The 21,272-nt window shown below is 44.6% G+C and overlaps 1 long non-coding RNA gene and 1 pseudogene across 1 annotated transcript in view; one reads left to right on the top strand and one right to left on the bottom strand.

Annotated features, from left to right (window-relative positions):
- The window catches only part of LOC111980018 (netrin receptor UNC5C-like), a 172,883-nt pseudogene extending 152,210 nt beyond the window's left edge, over positions 1-20,673 (top strand).
- Positions 20,674-20,903: 230 nt separating this feature from the next.
- LOC139029469 (uncharacterized) overlaps positions 20,904-21,272 on the bottom strand; it is a 9,291-nt gene continuing 8,922 nt past the window's right edge. Inside the window, exon 3 of the long non-coding RNA XR_011481786.1 lies at positions 20,904-20,982. This is a non-coding gene — a long non-coding RNA (uncharacterized lncRNA). The remainder of the gene's footprint in view (positions 20,983-21,272) is intronic.

Here is a 21,272-nt window from a genome sequence, read left to right as displayed (position 1 = left end):
AAAAGTCTCTCTCGCTCTCGCTCTCGCTCTCGCTGTCTCTCTCTCTCTCTCGCTCTCTCTCTCGCTCTCGCTCTCTCTCTCGCTCTACGGGTTTATGGCATGGGGAAACATATGTTAACATTGCCAAAGCAAGTGAAGTAGATAATAGATACAAGTGATATAAACAAAAAATAATTACAGGAATCATTACACTCCAACAAGTTGAAAAAACAGAGCAAGCAGTAAATTATTTTGTGTGTAATGTATTTTTCGTTATGTGTCGACCCCAGTAAGGCAAATGGGGATCCTACTAAATCAAATCAGACACAGATGGAGAACATTTAAATCACATACGTTCTAATCTACCATATAATGTTGTTAGGGGGCATTGTGAGGCAGTGTTTAAACTACAGTAAGAGACAGGGAAGGGGAAGTGATTGGGGACTGTGGTTGTTTTGGCCTCAGGATGCCTCTCTACTGTCTCTCTGTCGCTCTGTCTGTCTCTCTCTCTCGGTCTGACTGGCAGGCTGTCTGTCTGCATGGGCCTAGGTAGGGGATAAACACTAAACACAGAATGACAGAGTGAGCATGACAGGGAGGGCTGGAGGTCAGTGCAGGGCTGGACAGACAGTGTGTGTGACTGGACTGTGTCTGACTAGTGTGTGTGTGTGTTACTAGTGTGTGACTAAAGTGTGTGTGACCACAGTGTGTGTGACCACAGTGTGTGTGTGTGACTAGAGTGTGTGTGATCGCGGTGTGTCTTGTCTCCACAGGGGTGAGTCTCCTAGTTCCAGCGGGGGCTGTCCCACAGGGTAGAGTGTATGAGATGTACGTGACCGTTCACAGGAAGGACAGCATGAGGTAACTACAATACATTTTTTCCCTTCTGGCTCTGCTGTTTACACCGGTCAGCACACACATCTCCTACAGACACTACCCACACTGTCACAACACGTCTAACCTGTGTGTCTGTGTGTTCCCCCAGACCCCCAGTCGATGACTGCCAGACAGTGCTGAGTTCAGTGGTGAGCTGTGGCCCCCCAGGGGCCCTCCTGACTCGCCCAGTCATCATCACCATGCACCACTGTGCTGAGGCCAATAGTGATTCAGCCGAGGATTGGCTGATCCAGCTCAAGAGCCAATCACAGCAGGCCCAGTGGGAGGTGAGTGGCATGTTGCTGTGCCTGCCAATGTGTGTGGAGATTGAAGATGGTACTGGAAAAGGTGATGCAATATTGAGGAAAAAGACAAGACAAAGTTGGAGGGAAAGAACTAATGCAGAATTATAATGGATAAATGACATGAGGTAGGATGACCGTGGGGATTAACAGAGTAGAGCAGGCCTGGGCAATTATTTTCCATGGAGGGCCACATTAGAATATATTTTTGCTATCGCGGGCCAGAATCATATTACAGGATTATACATAATGTATATGACTGTGTTGACAGATATATCTATTGTAAATCACGTCCAGATACAATATGCTACTTATTTAACTTTTTTAACATGCACAGAAATAAACCACATCCATGTTCTCCTTTTGGTAGGTATTTTCATTATTAAACATGCAATGAACTACACGGAGGGAAAAGCACACTGTCCATTCAGCACTACAGACAGAACTCTTGTTAACGGGTAGGAACAAAAACACCAGAAAGAGGGAGAGCTCAACATTACATTTAAACTACTCAATCAGTGAAGTCAGGTATAGTTTCTGACGTCGCTATGCACGGGGTTGCTGAGAAGTGAGAGTCAGTAAGAGATGATCTGTGCCTTGACTTGTTATATTTCATCACTGAAAATGTCTGTTCACATACATAGGTTGACCCAAACAGTACAAATATCTTCTGAGCATGACTCCTAATCTTTGGAAAGTTTTGTTAATCGAGAAATGCATAGAACCTCATCAGTGACATTGTTTTGAATAGTTCTCAAATCATTGCATCAGACTGAAGATCGATAAGCTCAAGTTGCAGGTCAGTGGTAGCGTTATCCACATTGAAGGTGAAAGGAGAAGAAACCAACAGCATGTCTTTTTCCAACACTTTGAAATCCTCAAAACGAGGAGAAAACTCACAGTTCAAAGCACGCAGCAGCGTTGTATACTTCTCCCACTGGTCACCTGATATCGAACAGACTAGTAGTGTCAGAAGGTGGGTGAGATTGTTGGCTTCTACTTGGCGGGTCAGGAGGAGTAATTTTCCCTTGAAGGCTTTGACAAGGCTGTACAGCTGATGTGAAAAAAGGCCCTTCCCTTGTAGTTTGGAATTCAGTTCATTCATGAGGGCCATGATGTCCACGGTGAAGGCAAAATCAGCCAACCATTCTTTATCTTGCAGTTAAGGGAAATCCACATAAACTCAGCAAAAAAAGAAACGTCCTCTCACTGTCAACTGCGTTTATTTTCAGCAAACTTAACATGTGTAAATATTTGTATGAACATAACAAGATTCAACAACTGAGACATAAACTGAACAAGTTCCACAGACATGTGACTAACAGAAATGGAATAATGTGCCCCTGAACAAAGGGGGGGGGGGGGTCAAAATCAAAGGTAACAGTCAGTATCTGGTTTGGCCACCAGCTGCATTAAGTACTGCAGTGCATCTCCTCCTCATGGACTGCACCAGATTTGCCAGTTCTTGCTGTGAGATGTTACCCCACTCTTCCACCAAGCACCTGCAAGTTCCCGGACATTTCTGTGGGGAATGGCCCTAGCCCTCACCCTCCGATCCAACAGGTCCTAGACGTGCTCAATGGGATTGAGAGCCGGGCTCTTCGCTGGCCATAGCAGAACACTGACATTCCTGTCTTGCAGGAAATCCCGCACAGAACGAGCAGTATGGCTGGTGGCATTGTCATGCTGGAGGGTCATGTCAGGATGAGCCTGCAGGAAGGGTACCACATGAGGGAGGAGGATGTCTTCCCTGTAATGTACAGCATTGAGATTGCTTGCAATGACAAGAAGCTCAGTCCGATGACGCTGTGACACATCGCCCTAGACCATGACGGACCCTCCACCTCCAAATCGATCCCGCTCCAGAGTACAGGCCTCGATGTAACGCTCATTCCTTCGCCGATAAACGCAAATCCGACCATCACCCCTCGTCAGTGAAGAGCACTTTTTGCCAGTCCTGTCTGGTCCAGCGACGGTGGGTTTGTGTCCATAGGTGACGTTGTTGCCGGTGATGTCTGGTGAGGACCTGCCTTACAACAGGCCTATAAGCCCTCAGTCCAGCCTCTCTCAGCCTATTGCGGACAGTCTGAGCACTGATGGAGGGATTGTGCGTTCCTGGTGTAACTCGGGCAGTTGTTGTTGCCATCCTGTACCTGTCCCGCAGGTGGGATGTTCGGATGTACCAATCCTGTGCAGGTGTTGTTACACGTGGTCTGCCACTGCGAGGACGATCAGCTGTCTATCCTGTCTCCCTGTAGCACTGTCTTAGGCGTATCACAGTACGGACATTGCAGTTTATTGCCCTGGCCACATCTGCAGTCCTCATGCCTCCTTGCAGCATGCATAAGCCACGTTCACGCAGATGAGCAGGGACCCTGGGCGTCTTTCTTTTTCTTTTGTATGGGAAACAGTGTTTAAACCCTTTACAATGAAGATCGGTGAAGTTATTTGGATTTTTACAAATTATCTTTGATAGACAGGATCCTGAAAAAGGGGGATTTCTTTTGTTACTGAGTTTATTTTCCTTTCATTTGCAAGATCTCAGCAATCTCCAACTTCAGGTCCCACACCCTTTTTAACTTCTCTGCGCTACGGATCCCTTTAGCGGGATCATTTTCCTAAACAACCGTTGAATTGCAGGGCGCAAAATATTACTAAAAATATTTATAATCATGCAATCACAAGTGAAATATACCAAAACACAGATTAGCTTGTTGTTAATCCACCTATCGTGTCAGATTTTGAAAATATGCTTTGCAGCGAAAGCAATCCAAGCTTTTGTGAGTGTATCAATCAATGCTAGAACAGCTAGCCCCAAATTAGCATGGTCACGAAAGTCAGAAAAGCAATAGAATGAATCGCTTACCTTTGATAATCTTCGGATGTTTGCACTCACGAGACTCCCAGTTACACAATAAATGTTATTTTTGTTCGATAAATATTACTTTTATAACAAAAAAACGCCCGTTAGGTTGCGCGTTATGTTCAGAAAACCAAACCCTCGTTCCGTTCGATGAAAATTCCAAAAAGTATCCGTAATGTTCGTAGAAACATGTCAAATGTTCTCATTTTCAGAACACATTTACAGAGCACCTCCTGATGAAAAATGCAAAGCAGGAAAATTATTTTATGATCTGAGTTCAGCTCAGTCACTTGATCTTGTATTCTTTTCAAAAGGCCAAACTTATTTCCTAACTTTTCACTTATTAACCTCCTCCAATAAATATTTCCCTGTGGTTTTGCTCTTCATTGACTGCACTGGAGCAAGCTCCTCTGTAATTTCAATGATGTCTCGTAAGAATATCAACATCTACGCCGTGTCACGTGCATCACTGCTCTCATCCAGGGCCACGGAGAAATAGGTGAAATCCTTTACCTTGTTATTCAACTGTTGTTCCATATTCTCTGTGATGTCCTCAACACGCCGTGTCACTCTTCATCTTGACAGGGAAACATTTTCAAACAGCTCTTTCTTGTCAAGGGCAAAGTATTGCTGCAGAGTCAATTAAACATTCTTTAATTAATTTGCCCTCAGCGAATGGCTTGCTATATTTAGCAATTTTGTGGGACAGTACATTGCTAGCTCTCGCAATTCCATCGTTTGCTGAATACAGTTTTGTGAAAAGTCCTTGTTGCTTTTGCAACTGAGAAAGCAACTCTTTCGATGCGCTTGCCCTCTGCTCAGAAGACGTTCCTATATTTCTCTGCATGCTTTGTCTGGAAGTGTCAGGACAAGTTGCAGTCTTTGAAGACAGCGATGGTCTCTTTTCACACTAAGCACACAGCTTTCCCTGATACCTCAATAAAGAACTATTTCGATGTCCACTCTTGCTGGAACACCCTACATTCATTATCTACTTTCCTTTTCTTTGAAATCTTTGAAAAACATACTTTTGCACAATTTCTAACTAGCTACTATTTGTATCTGTGACGTGTGTGTCAGCCTGTCAGGCACTGTCTGTCCTCATGCAGTTGTTATTTTTGTGTGTCTCCAAAATAAATGTCCCACAAGCACTGGGAGTTAAATCATTACACGAAGGCGAGTATTCATTGGGCTTTTAATTTTCAAAACATTACTATCGCAAATTCTTTATGTGATCTAAGCATGATTCCGCAGGCCGTACTGAATCAGGTTGCAGGCCGGATACGTCCTCCGGGCCGGCCTTTGCCCAGGCCTGGAGCGGAGAATGGGATGAGCTACTGCATCTCTGATAGCAGGGAGAGTAAAGCAGCCTGCATACATACATACATACAGCCTGCGCTGGGTTAGTGTTGTTCAGTCTGCACACAGCACAAGCTGAATTAGAGACAGAGGATTGTGTAAGAACGGTTATAGGGAATAGCATGCTGGCATTTCACACACACACACAACGCACGCACGCACGCACGCACGCACGCCACCACACCACACACAACACACACACACCCACAACACACACACACACACAAAACAAACACACACACACACACACACAACACACACACACACACACACACACAACACACACACAACACACACACACACACACACACTCACACACACACACAAGGCCACACACAGGCACACATACAAACAGGCACACATACAAACATAATGGTTTAATTGCAGTAGCAGAAGGCAGATGCAGCCTTGCAAACGCCTCTGCACTAGAAACACCTCCTTAGAGCTGGTAACATTGTCCCCCCTCCACCACCACCACACACACATCCACCACCTCCACCACCTCCACCACCACCACCACCTCCACCACCTCCACCACCACCACCACCTCCACCACCACCACCACCACCTGTGTATTCAGACCCCTTGACTTTTTCCAAAAAGCCTTATTCTAAACTGGAATACATTAAATGTTTTCCTCATCAATCTACACACAATACCCCATAATGACAAAGCGAAAAAAGGTTTTTAGAAATGTTAGCAAATGTATTAAAAATAAAAAACAGAAATACCTTATTTATATAAGTATTCAGAACCTTTGCTATGAGACTTGAAATTACAGCTCAGGTGCATCCTGTTTCCATTGATCGTCCTTGAGATGTTTCTACAACTTGATTGGAGTCCACCTGTGGTAAATTCAATTGATTGGACATGATTTGGAAAGGCACACATCTGTTTATATAAGGTCCCACAGTTGACAGTGCATGTCAGAGCAAAAACCAAGCCATGAGTTCGAAGGAGTTGTCCGTAGAGACAGGATTGTGTCGAGGCACAGATCTGGGGATGGGTACCAAAACATTTATGCAGCATTGAATGTCCCCAAGAATACACTGGCCTCCATCATTCTTAAATGGAAGAAGTTTTGAACCACCAAGACTCTTCCTAGAGTTGGCTGCCAGGACAAACTGAGCAATCAGGGGAGAAGGGCTTAAGTCAGGGAGGTGACCAAGAACACGATGGTCATTCTGACAGAGCTCCAGAGTTCCTCTGTTTACATAGGAGAACCTTCCAGAAGGACAACCATCTCTGCAGCACTCCACCAATCAGGCCTTTATGGTAGAGTGACCAGATGGAAGCCAATCCTCAGTAAAAGGCACATGACAGCCCATTTGGAGTGGCACCGAGAGACCATGAGAATAAGATTCTCTGGTCTGATGAAACCAAAATGGAACTCTTTGGCCTGAATGCCAAGCGTCACGTCTGGAGGAACTCTGGCACCATCCCTACGGTGAAGTGTGGTGGTGGCAGCAACATGCTGTGGGGATGTTTTCAGCGTCAGGGACTGGGAGACTAGTCAGGATCAAGGGAAAGATGAACAGAGCAAAGTCCAGAGATCCTTGATGAAAACCTGCTCCAGAGCACTCAGGACAACAGACTGGGATGAAGGTTCACCTTCCAACAGGACAACGACCCTAAGCACACAGCCAAGACAACGCGGAGTGGCTTTGGGACAAGTCTCTGAATGTTCTTGAGTGGTCCAGTCAGAGCCCGGACTTGAACCCGATCTAACATCTCTGGAGAGACCTGAAAATAGCTGTGAAGTGACGCTCCCCATCCAACCTGACAGAGCTTGAGAGGATCTGCAGAGAAGAATGGGAGAAACTCCCCAAGTACAAGTGTGCCACGCTTGTAGTGTCATACCCAAGAATACTCGAGGCTGTAATCGCTGCCAAAGGTGCTTCAACAAATTACTGAGTAAAGGGTTTGAATACTTATGTAAATGTGCGTAATTATTTATTTTATGAATTCGCAACAAAAAAATAGCTTTGTCATTATGGGATATTGTGTGTAGATTGCTAAGGATAAAAAACTATTTAATCCATTTTAGAATAAACCTATAACATAACAAAATGTGAAAAAAGTCAAGGGGTCTGAATACTTTCCGAATGCACTGTACATGTAATATCTCTGATACACACACAAACTCACACTTTCTCAGTTTAATAGTACTCTCCTACACACTCATTCTTTCCCTTGCAGTTGAGTCGTGCTGCAGATGAAAGGTGCCTTCTTTTTCCTTAGCTTGGGGTGCTGAATTCTACTCTAATATGTGAAATATAATACAATTGTCAGTAGTTGTTAAGCTAAATACATTTCCTATCAATTATTCTTCATAATTTGTTCGGAAATCATCTGGTTGTTCATTTTACTGTCAGTTAGACTAGTCCCTGGGGTTCTGTAGTATTGACATGTGAAGGGATGTATTTGGGTGTCGATGTAAAACACTGAAATGGTTCCATTCCAGAGCGAGCTGTCAGAGCAGTGCATCTGGCCTGGTCATCACTGGCCTGTCAACTCACGCACTGATACTCCCATCCTCTCATACACAGCCCTGGCCTGGCTCTATAATCCTTCAGCTGCTTGGCAACAGCCTCTAGCCTCTCATCCCATCAGAGCTGATACAGCCCTGCTCTACCACTCAAGGTCTGTGGGTTTCTGTCAGAGTTTCACTAAGATATAGTCCTACAGAAAGCAGTGGGGTGAAGACTAGTTAAGGGTTAGGTATAAGGGTGTTGGAAGAACGCTAGTTTCCTAGCTTCCTGTATTATTTCCTAGATTCCTACATCCCGTCAGACACGTCTATAGAAAGCAGTGGGGTTTATTTTAATTGAAGGTTGTATAGAACACTATTGATAGGATAAACTAGATTCCTGTATTATTTCTTAGATTCTTAGAATTGTAGATTCAGACTTTTGAAAGCGGTGGGTTTTAGGGTTCAGGGTTGTGTGTTGGAAAGATAAACTAGATCTCTGTATATTTTGACCACCTGACCCCTCTGCAGTCAGTGTGGGAGAGAGAGACTGTGAGTGACTCTGAGAGAGATGTGGGTTTGATGTGGTACTGAGAGACTAGCTTGAGTCTTTTTTAGCCGTTCGTTCTACTGTGTAAAACAGAAGAACTGCCTGTCCTGAGAGAAACTTTATTAGATGTGCCTTGGACTCTCTTTGTCAGCTCTGTTGACAAAGATACTTATAAACCTTCAGATTTGCAAGAAAAACAAAAACATCTGTAATATACAGTCTTATTGTGGGCTACATACTGTACAGGACATGACTTTGACGGATTGGCTCTGGGTAGCCAATAAAACAAGATTGTGGAGTGAAAGCATTTAAACAGAAAAATAAGTATTGACTATATCTCAGCCTGTCAGCTATGTGGATGGTAATATCCTGAGGTGACGGCTAGTTGCTTTATATGAGCTTCTCTTCCCACTGAGCTGAGGCCAACGACACACATAGGACTGGTGATATATTGTGTTTTCTATGACAGAAAATGGTAGCTATCCCTTCTAATTCTCCCCATAGAGAGGCAGACAGACAGACAGACAGACAGACATACAGACAGACAGACAGCGACAGACAGACAGACAGACAGGACAGACACGACAGACAGACAGACAGACAGACAGACAGACAGACAGACGACAGACGACAGACAGGACAGACAGACAGACAGACAGACAATACTTTTCAGGACAGACAGACAAACGTCAGACAGACAGACGACAGACAGACAGACATACTTCAGACAGACAGACAAACGTCAGACAGACAGACGTCAGACAGACAGACATACTTCAGACAGACAGACAGACGTCAGACATACAGACATACTTCAGACAGACAGACAGACAGACGTCAGACATACAGACGTCAGACATACAGACGTCAGACAGACAGACATAGTGAGAGAGATTCAGCATCTGGGTAAATGCACTATATATACAAAAGTATGTGAACAACCCTTCAAATTAGTGGATTCAGCTATTTCAGCCACACCCGTTGCTGACAGGTGTATAAAATCGGGTACACAGCCATGCAATTTTCATAGACAAACATTGGCAGTATAATGGCCTTATTGAAGAGCTCAGTGACTTTCAACATGGCACAGTCATAGGATGTTCAGTTCGTCAAATTTATGCCCTGGTAGAGCTGCCACGGTCAACTGTAAGTGCTGTTTTTGTGAAGTGAATAATGGTCTGGGGCTGTTTTTCATGGTTCGGGCTAGGCCCCTTAGTTCCAGTGAAGGGAAATCTTAATACTACAGCATACAATGACATTCTAGATGATTCTGTGCTTCCAACATTGGGGCAACAGTTTGGGAAAGGCCCTTTCTTGTTTCAGCATGACAAGGCCCCTGTGCACAAAGTGAGGTCCATACAGAATGGTTTGTCGAGATCGGTGTGGAAGAACTTGAGTGGCCTGCATAGAGCCCTGACCTCAACCCCATCGAACACCTTTGGGATGAATTGGAACGCCAACTGCAAGCCAGGCCTAATCGTCCAACATCAGTGCCCAACTTCACTAATGCTCCTGTAGCTGAATGGAAGCAAGTCCCCGAAGCAATGTTCCAACATCTAGTGGAAAGTCTTCCCTGAAGAGTGGAGGCAGTTATAGCAGCAAAGGGGGGACCAAATACATATTAATGCCCATGATTTTGGAATGAGATGTTCAAAGAGCCATGTAGTGTAATATATTACCATCATCCAGTGTGAATAATCATATCTCATTGGAAATGTCCAGCAAAGGGAGCTGTTAGAGAAAAGTGTGTGTATGTGTTTGTGTGTGTGTATGTTTTTGTGTGTGTGTGTGTGTGTCGGTGTCGGTGTGTGTGAAAGCACAGCAGGAGACTTGTGGATAGGTGGGTGCGTGCGCGTGCATGGGAGCATGGGTGCAAGTGTATGTGTATGTGTGTGTGTATGTGTGTGTGTGTGTGTGTGTGTGTGTGTGTGTGTGTGGTTGGTTTGTTTTTTTGTGTGTGTGTGTGTGGTGTGCTGTGTGTGTGTGTGTGTGTGTGTGTTTGTATGTGTGTGTTTGTATATGTGTGTGTGTGTGTGTTGTGTGTGTGGATGAGAGATAGCAGAGAGTTATGAGTAACAGGTGTTCTCTCTGCCTCAGTAAGTCTCTCCTCATTGAGTCTTTCTGCACACGTCACTGTCACCACATCATGATTGATGATGGAATATGTGTGTTTCTGGAGTGTAGAATGTTGGCCGTGATGAATTGAGTGAGGAATTGAGTAAATAAATCACTTCCCTATGTGTGCCTTGTTGTGTGTGTGTGTGTGTGGTGTGTGGTGTGTGTGTGTGTGTGTGTGTGTGTGTGTGTGTGTGTGTGTGTGTGTGTGTGTGTGTGTGTGTGTGTGTGTGTGTGTGTGTGTTACGCGTGTGTGTGTGTGTGTGTGTTTACGCGTGTGTGTGTGTTTACGTTTGTGCAAAATCAAAATCAACATGTATTGGTCGCGTACACAGGTTTGCAGGTGTTATAGCAGATGCAGCTAAATGTTGATGTTACTAGCTCCAACAGGGCAGCAGAATGTCTATCAATACAATGCAATACACAAATAATCAACATCTAAACTAGGAATCAAGAAACGACACATGAAGTCAAATTAACAATCCAGAGTAGAGTCCAATATAAATATGCGGTGTGTATAAACAGCATATCATTTGGAAAAGAAAATGGTATGTACAGTAGTAGGTCTATTAGGATCGACTGTGTGGAGAATAAACAACAGTATATACTGTAAACACTATTAGTGGTAGTGTGTGTGTGTGTGTGTGGTGTGTGTGTGTGTGTGTGTGTGTGTGTGTGTTGTGTGTGTGTGTGTGTTGTGTGTGTGTGTGTGTGTGTGTGTGTGTGTGTGTGTGTGTGTGTGTGTGTGTGTGTGTGTGGTGAGGCTAGTTTAGCCCAGTTTTCGACTATATATTATAATTATCCCCCATGTGGAACACTCATACCGAACCACAGGACCAGACCCTAATGACCAGCTATAATACTGTGTTAAACAGACTGGCTCATAGAAAATACTGTCACACACACACTCACACACCCACACACACACACACACACACACATACAACACACACACACACACACACACACACCACACACACACACACCACACACACACACACACACACACACACACCACACACACCACACACACACACACACACACACACACACACTATGAAATACTGTCATTCCTCTTCTGTCTATCTGTCTCATAATGTGCTGAATGGATGCCAGGGTGGTGTGCTGCTCATAGGAGCGTCAGGATAAAGATCCCAGCAGGATCCTCTTAGACTCAGTTAGACCCAGACACCAGTAATGAAACAGGAATATGCTCTGACATGATCCATCGAGCACTGTCACTAGGAGAGGGACATTATACATTACCTCATACATGTTGGTCTATTGTTACAGACATATGTTTACACACGTATGTAGGCAGGCACTTATATACGGATACACACATACACACACACACTCTCTCACCCCCCCCCCCCCTCTCTCTCTCTCTCTAGGAGGTGGTGGTAGGAGAGGAGAACTTCACCACTCCCTGTTACATCCAGATGGATGAGGAGGCATGTCACATCCTGACAGAGACCCTAGGGACATACTGCCTGGTGGGCCAGTCCTGCAGCGTGGCCACCACCAAGAGACTCAAACTGGCCATCTTCGGCCCCGTCACCTGCCCTGCCCTTGAGTACCACATTAGAGTTTACTGCCTGGATGACACACAGGACTCATTCAAAGTAAGAGTGTGTGTGTGTTGTGTGTGTGTGTGTGTGTGTGTGTGTGTGTGTGTGTGTGTGTGTGTGGTGTGTTGTGTGTGTGTGTGTGTGTGTTGTGTGTGTGTGTGTGTGTGTGTGTGTGTGTGTGTGTGTGTGTGTGTGTGTGGTGTGTGTGTTGTGTGTGTTGAGTAGCCAGCAGATGCAGTGTGGTAGGCAGGTAAGCAGTGGGTGCTGTGTTTGTGTGCAGTAACAAGAGAAAATGAGCACATGCATTTGAATCTAATCTCCAAGGCCAAGCTGCTCCTAGAGAAATGGTGCCGTGCCCTTGAAAATATGAGCCATATTTATTCTATCTCCTCCTCCCCCATCACCTCCTTCCACCTTCAGTGAAGAAAGACAAGGTCTCATTACTACTTTAAGGAGGAGAATAGGACCCGGTTATTATGTTTGGGAATGAGTAATGAGATTAAGAATGATCATGTTGAATGTAGATGTGAATGTAACATTTTGTGTATGTTTATAGATGGGTTATCACATGGTTGGTAGGTACATAATGCCTGCTGAAATTATGTTCAAAGCCTGATTTGAAAAGCAAACACATTTTATAGGAAGTTCCAACACATAATTCCGATAAATGAGTATATGGTGATTGTGTGATTCATTCCACAGTCATATCTAAACTTTTATTTTGCTATGTTTCTGTCGCTGTGTGTCTGTTGCTGGCTGTCTGTCGATGTGTGTCTGTCGCGGTGTGTCTGTCACTGTATGTCTGTCTCCGTGTGTCTCTATCACTGTGTCTGTCTCTGTGTCTGTCGCGGTGTGTCTGTCGCTGTGTGTCTGTCGCTATGTGTCTGTCGCTGTGTGTCTGTTGCTGTGTACCTGTCGATGTGTGTCTGTCTCTGTGTGTCTGTCTCTGTGTGTCTGTCTCTGTGTGTCTGTCTCTGTGTATCTGTAGGAGGTTCTGCAGATGGAGAAACAGATGGGAGGGAAACTCCTGGATGAACCAAAGACACTCAACTTCAAGGACAGCACCCACAACCTGCGACTGTCCATCCACGATGTCCCACACACACTGTGGAAAAGCAAGCTACTAGCCAAGTACCAGGTACACACACACACGGAATGTAAAGACATACACAAACACCCTTGGTGCCAGTATAACCCCCACCCCCTTCTCTCCCCAGGAGTTGTCATTCCAGCAGGTGTGGTCTGGGTCCCAGAGGAACCTCCACTGTACTTTCACCCTGGAGAGGTTCTGTCCCAGCACCGTAGACCTGGCCTGTAAGCTGTGTGTTCGACAGGTGGAGGGGGAGGGACAGATCTTCCAGCTCAACACCACCCTCTCAGAGGTATGGAAATAGTACTGTATCCAGATACAGTACATACATAAAGTGAACTAATGAAGTATATCAGACCTGGGTTACAAAGTGGGATTCAAATTGATTTAATTGCCATTTTTTGTCAGCGATCTACACAAAATACTCTGTAATGTTAAAGTGGAAGAAAAATTCTAACATTTGTAAAAATTAATAATAATAATATGACAAATAAAACACGAGTATATCTTGATTAGATATGTATTCAACCCCCTGAGTCAAAACATGTTAGACTCACATTTGGCCGCGATTACATCTGTGAGTCTTTCTGGGTAAGTCTCTAAGAGCTTTGTACACCTGGATTGTACAGTATTTGAACATTATTCTTTAAAACATTCTTCAAATTCTGTCAAGTTGGTTGTTGATCATTGCTAGACAGCCATTTTCAAGTCTTGCCATAGATTTTCAAGACGATTTAAGTCAAAACTGTAACTAGGCCACTCAGGAACATTCAATGTCATCTTGGTAAGCAACTCCAGTGTAGATTTGGCTTTGCGTTTATGCTGAAAAGTGAAATTGTGTCCCAGTGTCTGTTGGAAAGCAGACTGAACTAGGTTTTCTTCTAGGATTTTGCCTATGCTTAGCTGTATACCTTTGCTTTTTATCTAAAAAAAAACTCCCTAGTCATTGCCGTTGACAAGCATACCCATAACATGATGCAGCCACCACCATGCTTCAAAATATGAAGAGTGGTCTTCAGTGATGTTGTTGGATTTGCCCCGAACATTACACTTTGTATTCAGGACATGAAGTATGCCACGTTCTTTGCAGAATTACTTAAGTGCCTTATTGCAAACAGGATACATATTTTGGAATATTTTTATTCTGTACAGGCTTCCTTCTTTTTACTCTGTCATTTAGGTTAGTATTGTGGAGTAACTGCAATGTTGTTGATCCATCCTCAGTTTTTTCCTATCACAGCCATATACTCTAACTGTTTTAAAGTCACCATTGGCCTCATGGTGAAATCCCTGAGCAATTTCCTTCCTCTCCGGCAACTGAGTTAGGAAGGACGCCTGTATCTTTGTAGTTACTGGGTGTATTGATACACCATCCAAAGTGTAATGAATAACTATACAATGCTTAATAACTTTACAATGCTTACCCATCTACAGTACCAATAGCTGTCCTTCTTTGTGAGGCATTGGGAAACCTTCTTAGTCTTTGTGGTTGAATCTGTGTTTGAAATTTACTGCTCGCCTGAGGGACCTCACAGATAATTGTATGTCTGGGGTACAGAGATGAGGTAGTCATTCAGAAATCATGTTGAACACTAGTATTGCTCACAGAGTGAGTCCATGCAACTCATTGTGTGACTTGTTAAGCAATTTTTTTAAATCCTGAACGTATTTAGGCTTGCCATAAGGGGTTGAATACTTATTGACTCAAGACACTTCAGCTTTTATTTTTTTATTAATTTGTAACATTCTAAAAGCATAATTCCACTTTGACATTATGGGGTATAGTGTGTAGGCCGGTGACACAAAATCTCAATTTCATTAATTTCAATTCAGGCTGTAACACAACGAAATATGGAAAAAGTCAAGGGATGTGAATACTTCCTGAAGGCACTGTATTTGCTGAATCATGCATGCATGCTCAGACAAATCAGACTAACTTGATTTAGTCTAACTGATGTACTGCTAACTTGAGTTGAGGCTGCTGTTATATCGTATATTCCTTTCTTTTTCCATGTCTTTGTCCCTCCTGGTTGTCAGGGGTTGAGTGAGAGTTTAGTCTTCTGTCAGTGAACTATTTTACTCAGACAGTGAGCCTTGAGCCTGCTGCACTCGCTGCCCTTTCTGTGAGAGCTTGTCTTTTATGACTTCTTTTATTTTTCATAGCTCCACACAGAGCACAGCTCTAAGGGAGTAATCACTCCAATCGCACTCTGACAACCCCCTCACAAGGAGAATGGTTGAGTAAGAGATAATTGAAACTGTGATTGTACAGGGCACAGTGGATAGAGTGCTTTGCTCTAGCCCTGGTCTTACTATCTGACTAGAGGCTAGGCGTAGCTCCTGTTCTCTCTGAGCGTGTCTAGACCTCACTATCCGACTAGAGGCTAGGCGTAGCTCCTGTTCTTCTGGCGTGTCTAGATTCACTATCGACTAGAGGCTAGGCGTAGCTCTGTTCTCTCTGAGCGTGTCTAGACTCACTATCCGACTAGAGGCTAGGCGTAGTCCTGTTCTCTCTGAGCGTGTCTAGACTCACTATCCGACTAGAGGCTAGGCGTAGCTCCTGTTCTCTCTGAGCGTGTCTAGACCTCACTATCCGACTAGAGGCTAGGCGTAGCTCCTGTTCTCTCTGAGCGTGTCTAGACTCACTATCCGACTAGAGGCTAGGCGTAGCTCCTGTTCTCTCTGAGCGTGTCTAGACCTCACTATCGACTAGAGGTAGGCGTAGCTCCTGTTCTCTCTGAGCGTGTCTAGACCTCACTATCCGACTAGAGGCTAGGCGTAGCTCTGTTCTCTCTGAGCGTGTCTAGACTCACTATCCGACTAGAGGCTAGGGCGTAGCGCCTGTTCTTCTGAGCGTGTCTAGACCTCACTATCCGACTAGAGGCTAGGCGTAGTCGCTGTTCTCTCTGAGCGTGTCTAGACCTCACTATCCGACTAGAGGCTAGGCGTAGGCTCTGTTCTCTCTGAGCGTGTCTAGCCTCACTATCCGACTAGAGGCTAGGCGTAGCTCCTGTTCTTCTGAGCGTGTCTAGACTCAATATCCGACTAGAGGCTAGGCGTAGCTCCTGTTTCTCTCTGAGCGTGTCTAGACCTCCTATCCGACTAGAGGCTAGGCGTAGCTCCTGTTCTCTCTGAGCGTGTCTAGACCTCACTATCCGACTAGAGGCTAGGCGTAGCTCCTGTTCTCTCTTGAGCGTGTCTAGATCTCACTATCGCGACTAGAGGCTAGGCGTAGCTCCTGTTCTCTCTGAGCGTGTCTAGACCGTACTACTATAGCTGTCTGGAAAAAATGTTATGAATACATGCGCTAATTTCGAATGAGAACTTGTAACACTAGCTCAACAATCTTCTCCCAAATATATAATTTCACTCAATTCAAATAGTTGTTATCTGTACTGACATCAGTCTCTCTCTCCCTCTTCCAGGACACCAGAGTAATCGACACGTCTCTGCTGGACCCGGCCAGTAACATCAAACCCTGGTGGGGCCCAATGCCTTCCGCATTCCCTCTCCATCAGACAGAAGCTCTGTGGCAGCCTGGATGCCCACAGAACGAGGGAACGACTGGAGGATGCTGGCACACAACTCAACCTGGACCGGTGAGTATGGAATGGGACCGTATGATCTGTGTGTGTGTGTGTGTGTTATATATAACTGGGTGTTTATTCTCCAGTAGGGGCTCCTTATCACAGACAGCAGTAGGAGTTAGACCAGCAGCAGGAGGGAGGACTTTACCTCCATCGTTCCCCCTTCCTCACCTCTTATCCTTTCTCACCCACACCCTTACTCCACCTCTCCCTATCTTTCAGAGAGCTCAGAGCTGGATGAAAGTAGTTCTGACCATTTAATGTTTGACTGTCTCTTTTTAACTTGTTTTTGTTCATTTAAACGATGACACTGGATAGTCATAAAGCACAGGCAGAGTATGCAAACTCAATATAACCTCTCTCTCTGTCTCTCTACCTCTCTGTTCTCTACTCTCTGCTCTCTCTCTCTCTCTCTGTCTCTCTACCTCTCTGTCCTCTCTACCTCTCTGCCTCTCTCTCTGTCTCTCTACCTCTCTGCTCTCTCTCTGTCTGTCTTTCTCTCTCTCTCTTTCTGTCCTCTCTACCTCTCTGCCTCTCTCACTGTCTGTCTTTCTCTCTCTCTCTCCTGTCTCTCTACTTCTCTGCTCTCTCTCTGTCTGTTTTTCTCTCTCTGTCTCTGTCTCTCTACTCTCTCTCTCTCTGCCTCTCTACCTCTCTGCTCTCTCTCTTCTGTCTCTCTACTCTCTGCCTCTCTCTCTGTGTCTCTACTCTCTGCTCTCTGCCTCTCTCTCTGTCTCTCTGTCTCTCTACCTCTCTGCTCTCTCTCTGTCTGTCTTCTCTCTCTGTCTCTCTTTCTCTCTGTCTTCTACCTCTCTGCTCTCTCTCTGTCTGTCTTTCTCTCTCTGTTCCTCTCTACTCTCTGCCTCTGTCTGTCTTTCTCTCTCTGTCTCTCTACCTCTCTGCTCTCTTCTCTGTTCTGTCTTTCTCTCTCTGTTCTGTCTTTCTACCTCTCTGCCTCTCTCTGTTGTCTTTCTCTCTCTGTTTCTACCTCTCTGCCTTCTCTCTGTCTGTCTTTCTTCTCTGTTCTCTACCTCTCTGCTCTCTCTCTCTGTCTCTCTACTCTCTGCTCTCTCTGTCTGCTCTTCTCTCTGTCTGTCTTTCTCTGTCTCTGTTCTCTTACTTCTTGTCTCTGTTCTTTACCTCTCTGCTCTCTCTCTGTCTGTCTTTCTCGCTCTGTCTCTCTACCTCTCTGCCTCTCTTTCTGTCTGTCTGTCTTTCTCTCTCTGTCTCTGTCTTCTCTCTCTCTGCCTCTCTCTCTGTCTGTCTTTCTCTCTCTACCTATCTGCCTCTCTCTCTGTCTGTTTTCTCTCTCTGTCTGTCTCTCTACTCTCTGCCTCTCTCTCTGTCTGTCTTTCTCTCTCTGTCTCTCTCTGATGTCTCTCTCTGTCTCTGTCTCTCTGTCTTTCTCTCTCTCTCTCTCTCTCTCTCTTCTCTCTCTCTCTCTCTCTCTCTCTCTCTCTCTCTCTCTATATATATATATATATATCAGGTATTTGAATTACTTTGGCCACTAAATCCAGTCCTACGGGGGTGATTCTGGACCTTTGGGAGGCCCAACATTCCCTGACGGGAACCTCGGCCGCCTGGCTGCCGTGCTGGAGGAGATGGGTCGCCATGAAGACCTCGTGCTCATGGCAACAGACCACTGACACCTGTCCTTCAAGAACAGGAAGTTCCAGGGAGGAGTAAGAGATGAGTCACAGAGAAAGAAGAGAGAGAGGAACACAGGACAGGCAGAATAGGACAGGCAGAAATACAGGACAGGCAGAGCAAGACCTTCTTCCACAGAGAACACACATCCATAGAGACACACACTACAAACATACAGTGAACAAAAATATAAACGCAACATGCACAAATTTCATAGGTTTTGTGAGTTACAGTTCATATAAGGAAATCAGTCAATTGAAATAAATACATTAGGCCCTAATCTATGGATTTCACATGACTGGGAATACAGATATGCATCTGTTGGTCACAGATCCTTAAAAAATAGGGAGGGGCGTGGATCAGAAAACCAGTCAGTATCTGGTGTGACCACCATTGCCTCATGCAGCGGCGACACATCTCCTTTGCATAGAGTTGATCAGGCTGTTGATTGTGGCCTGTTGAATATTGTCCACTCCTCTTCAATGGCTGTGCAAATTGCTGGATATTGGCGGGAACTGGAACACGCTGTCGTACACGTCGATCCAGAGCATCCCGAACATGCTAAATGGGTGACATATCTGGTGAGTATGCAGGCCATGGAAGAACAAGGGACATTTTCAGCTTCCAGGAATTGTGTACAGATCCTAGCGACACGGGGCCGTGCATTATCATGCTGAAACATGAGGTGATGGCGGCGGATGAATGGCACCACAATGGGCCTCAGGTCTCGTCACGGTATCTCTGTGCATTCAAATTGCCATCGATAAAATGCAATTGTGTTTGTGTACGTAGCTTATGCCTGCCCACACCATAACCCCACCACCACCATGGGAACCTCTGTTCGCAACGTTGACTTCAGCAAAGCGCTCACCCACACGACACCAAACACGCTGTCTGCCATCTGCCAGGTACAGTTTAAAACGGGACTCAACCCTGAAGAGCACAGTGTGCCAGTGGCCATCGAAGATGCGAACTTTCCCAATGAAGCCTGTTACGACGCCAAACTGCAGTCAGGTCCAAACCCTGATGAGGATGACGAGCACGCAGATGAGCTTCGCTGAGACGGTTTCTGACAGTTTGTGCAAAAATTATTCGGTTGTGCAAACCCACAGTTTCATCAGCTGACCAGGTGGCGTGTCTTAGACCCTCCCACAGGTGAAGAAGCTGGCAGTGGAGGTCCTGGACTGGCGTGGTTACATGTGGTATACATGTACATTTTAGAGTGACTTTTTATTGTCCCCAGCACAAGGTGCACCTGTGTAATGATCCTGCTGTTTAATCAGCTTCCTGATATGCTAGACATGTCAGGTGAATGGACTATCTTTTCAAAGGGAAATGCTCACTAACAGGAATGTAAACACATTTGTGCAGAAAATTTAGAGCGAAATAAGCTTTTTGTGCATATGGAACATTTCTGTGGTCTTTTATTTCAGCTCATGAAAAATGGGACCAACACTTTACATGTTGCGTTTATATCTTGTTCAATATACTTAGCATAGCCGTGCTCCACTTTCAGTATATTGAACTAGAATGTTAGTGAGCCCTGTCTGTACTCTCTCTGGTACAGTTTCCTTTACCGTGATACAGTTTCCTAGGAAACGCTTGATAGTTCTGTCCATATATTGGATGACCTCATGGACGTCTCTCTGTGGTGACAGACTGGCTCAGAGCAGAGGACCATGGGAAGGGGTGTGGCCAGATGGAGTGGGGAAGGCCCCTCCCACTTCACCTGCCCTATGGATCCTCATGGTAACTCCTGGAACCAACAATACTGTTTAAGGACGCGTCAACATTTCTAATGAAAGAACTTGTTTCGGTGACTATATACGTCTGTATTTAATAACACATCTATTTATACACAAATATCTCCTGTATTTTATGCAGTCTAATATTGATTATTTTAGGCTGCGTTTACACACAGCCATCTTTTGACCAATCAGATCTTTTCACAGCAGATCTTTTTCAAAGCTGATCTGATTGAACAAAAGACCAATTAGTAAAACAATATCAGAATTGGGCTGCCCTTGTAAACATAGCCTTGGAGTTCTCGTGTTTCCTTTCTTTTCATTGTGTCATCGTGCCCCCTGGTGGATTCTCTTGTTAATGACGCCTACTGTACAGTCACTGATACAAAGCCAGTAGAACAACCTGTACATAAGCAGAACATTGAAAACTGTACCCTTTTACAGTGTTAGTAAGACTGTCATCATTAATATTAACTGTTATCATTCCTGTTGTGTATTATTATTGTTTTACAATTATTTTTTGTTACTTTCTATTCTTCAATTATTTACAATTTGCCTATTTAATTTGAAAAGTATATATTTTGGTTTAGATTGCGCTATCAAGTGTTGGCTTATTAGCCCATAAAACCAATGATACTGATAGACGGAACTGTTTGAGAGGTCAGTGAGAGGTCATTCAATCAAAGGTCAAAGTTCAGTAGTTATCGCTCACTGCATGCCTCAGCATAGTGGAGTCATCACTGTCTGGCCAAGTTACAAAATCAGAAGTTCTAAAATGTAGCTTCTCTTCTTAAATCAGATTTTGAACCTAGCCCTAACCTTAACCTCAACTGCTAACCTATACTAACCTTATACCTAGCCCTAACCTTAACCTCACTGCTAACCTTTATACCTAACTTTACCTTAGCTACCTTCAACCTCACTGCTAAACCTTATACCTAACCTTATACCTAACCCTAACCTTAACCTCACTGCTAACCTTATACCTACCTAACCTTATACCTAGCCCTAACCTTAACCTCACTGCTAACCTTATACCTAACCTTATACCTTAGCCCTAAACCTTAACCTCACTGCTAACTTATACCTAACCTTATACCTACCCTAACCTTAAC

The sequence above is a fragment of the Salvelinus sp. IW2-2015 genome, linkage group LG20 (assembly GCF_002910315.2).
Source record: "Salvelinus sp. IW2-2015 linkage group LG20, ASM291031v2, whole genome shotgun sequence".
In the NCBI taxonomy this organism is placed as follows: domain Eukaryota; kingdom Metazoa; phylum Chordata; class Actinopteri; order Salmoniformes; family Salmonidae; genus Salvelinus; species Salvelinus sp. IW2-2015.
The sequence above is the reverse complement of the archived record's forward strand: the minus strand, read 5'-3'. Positions and strand labels throughout refer to the sequence as shown.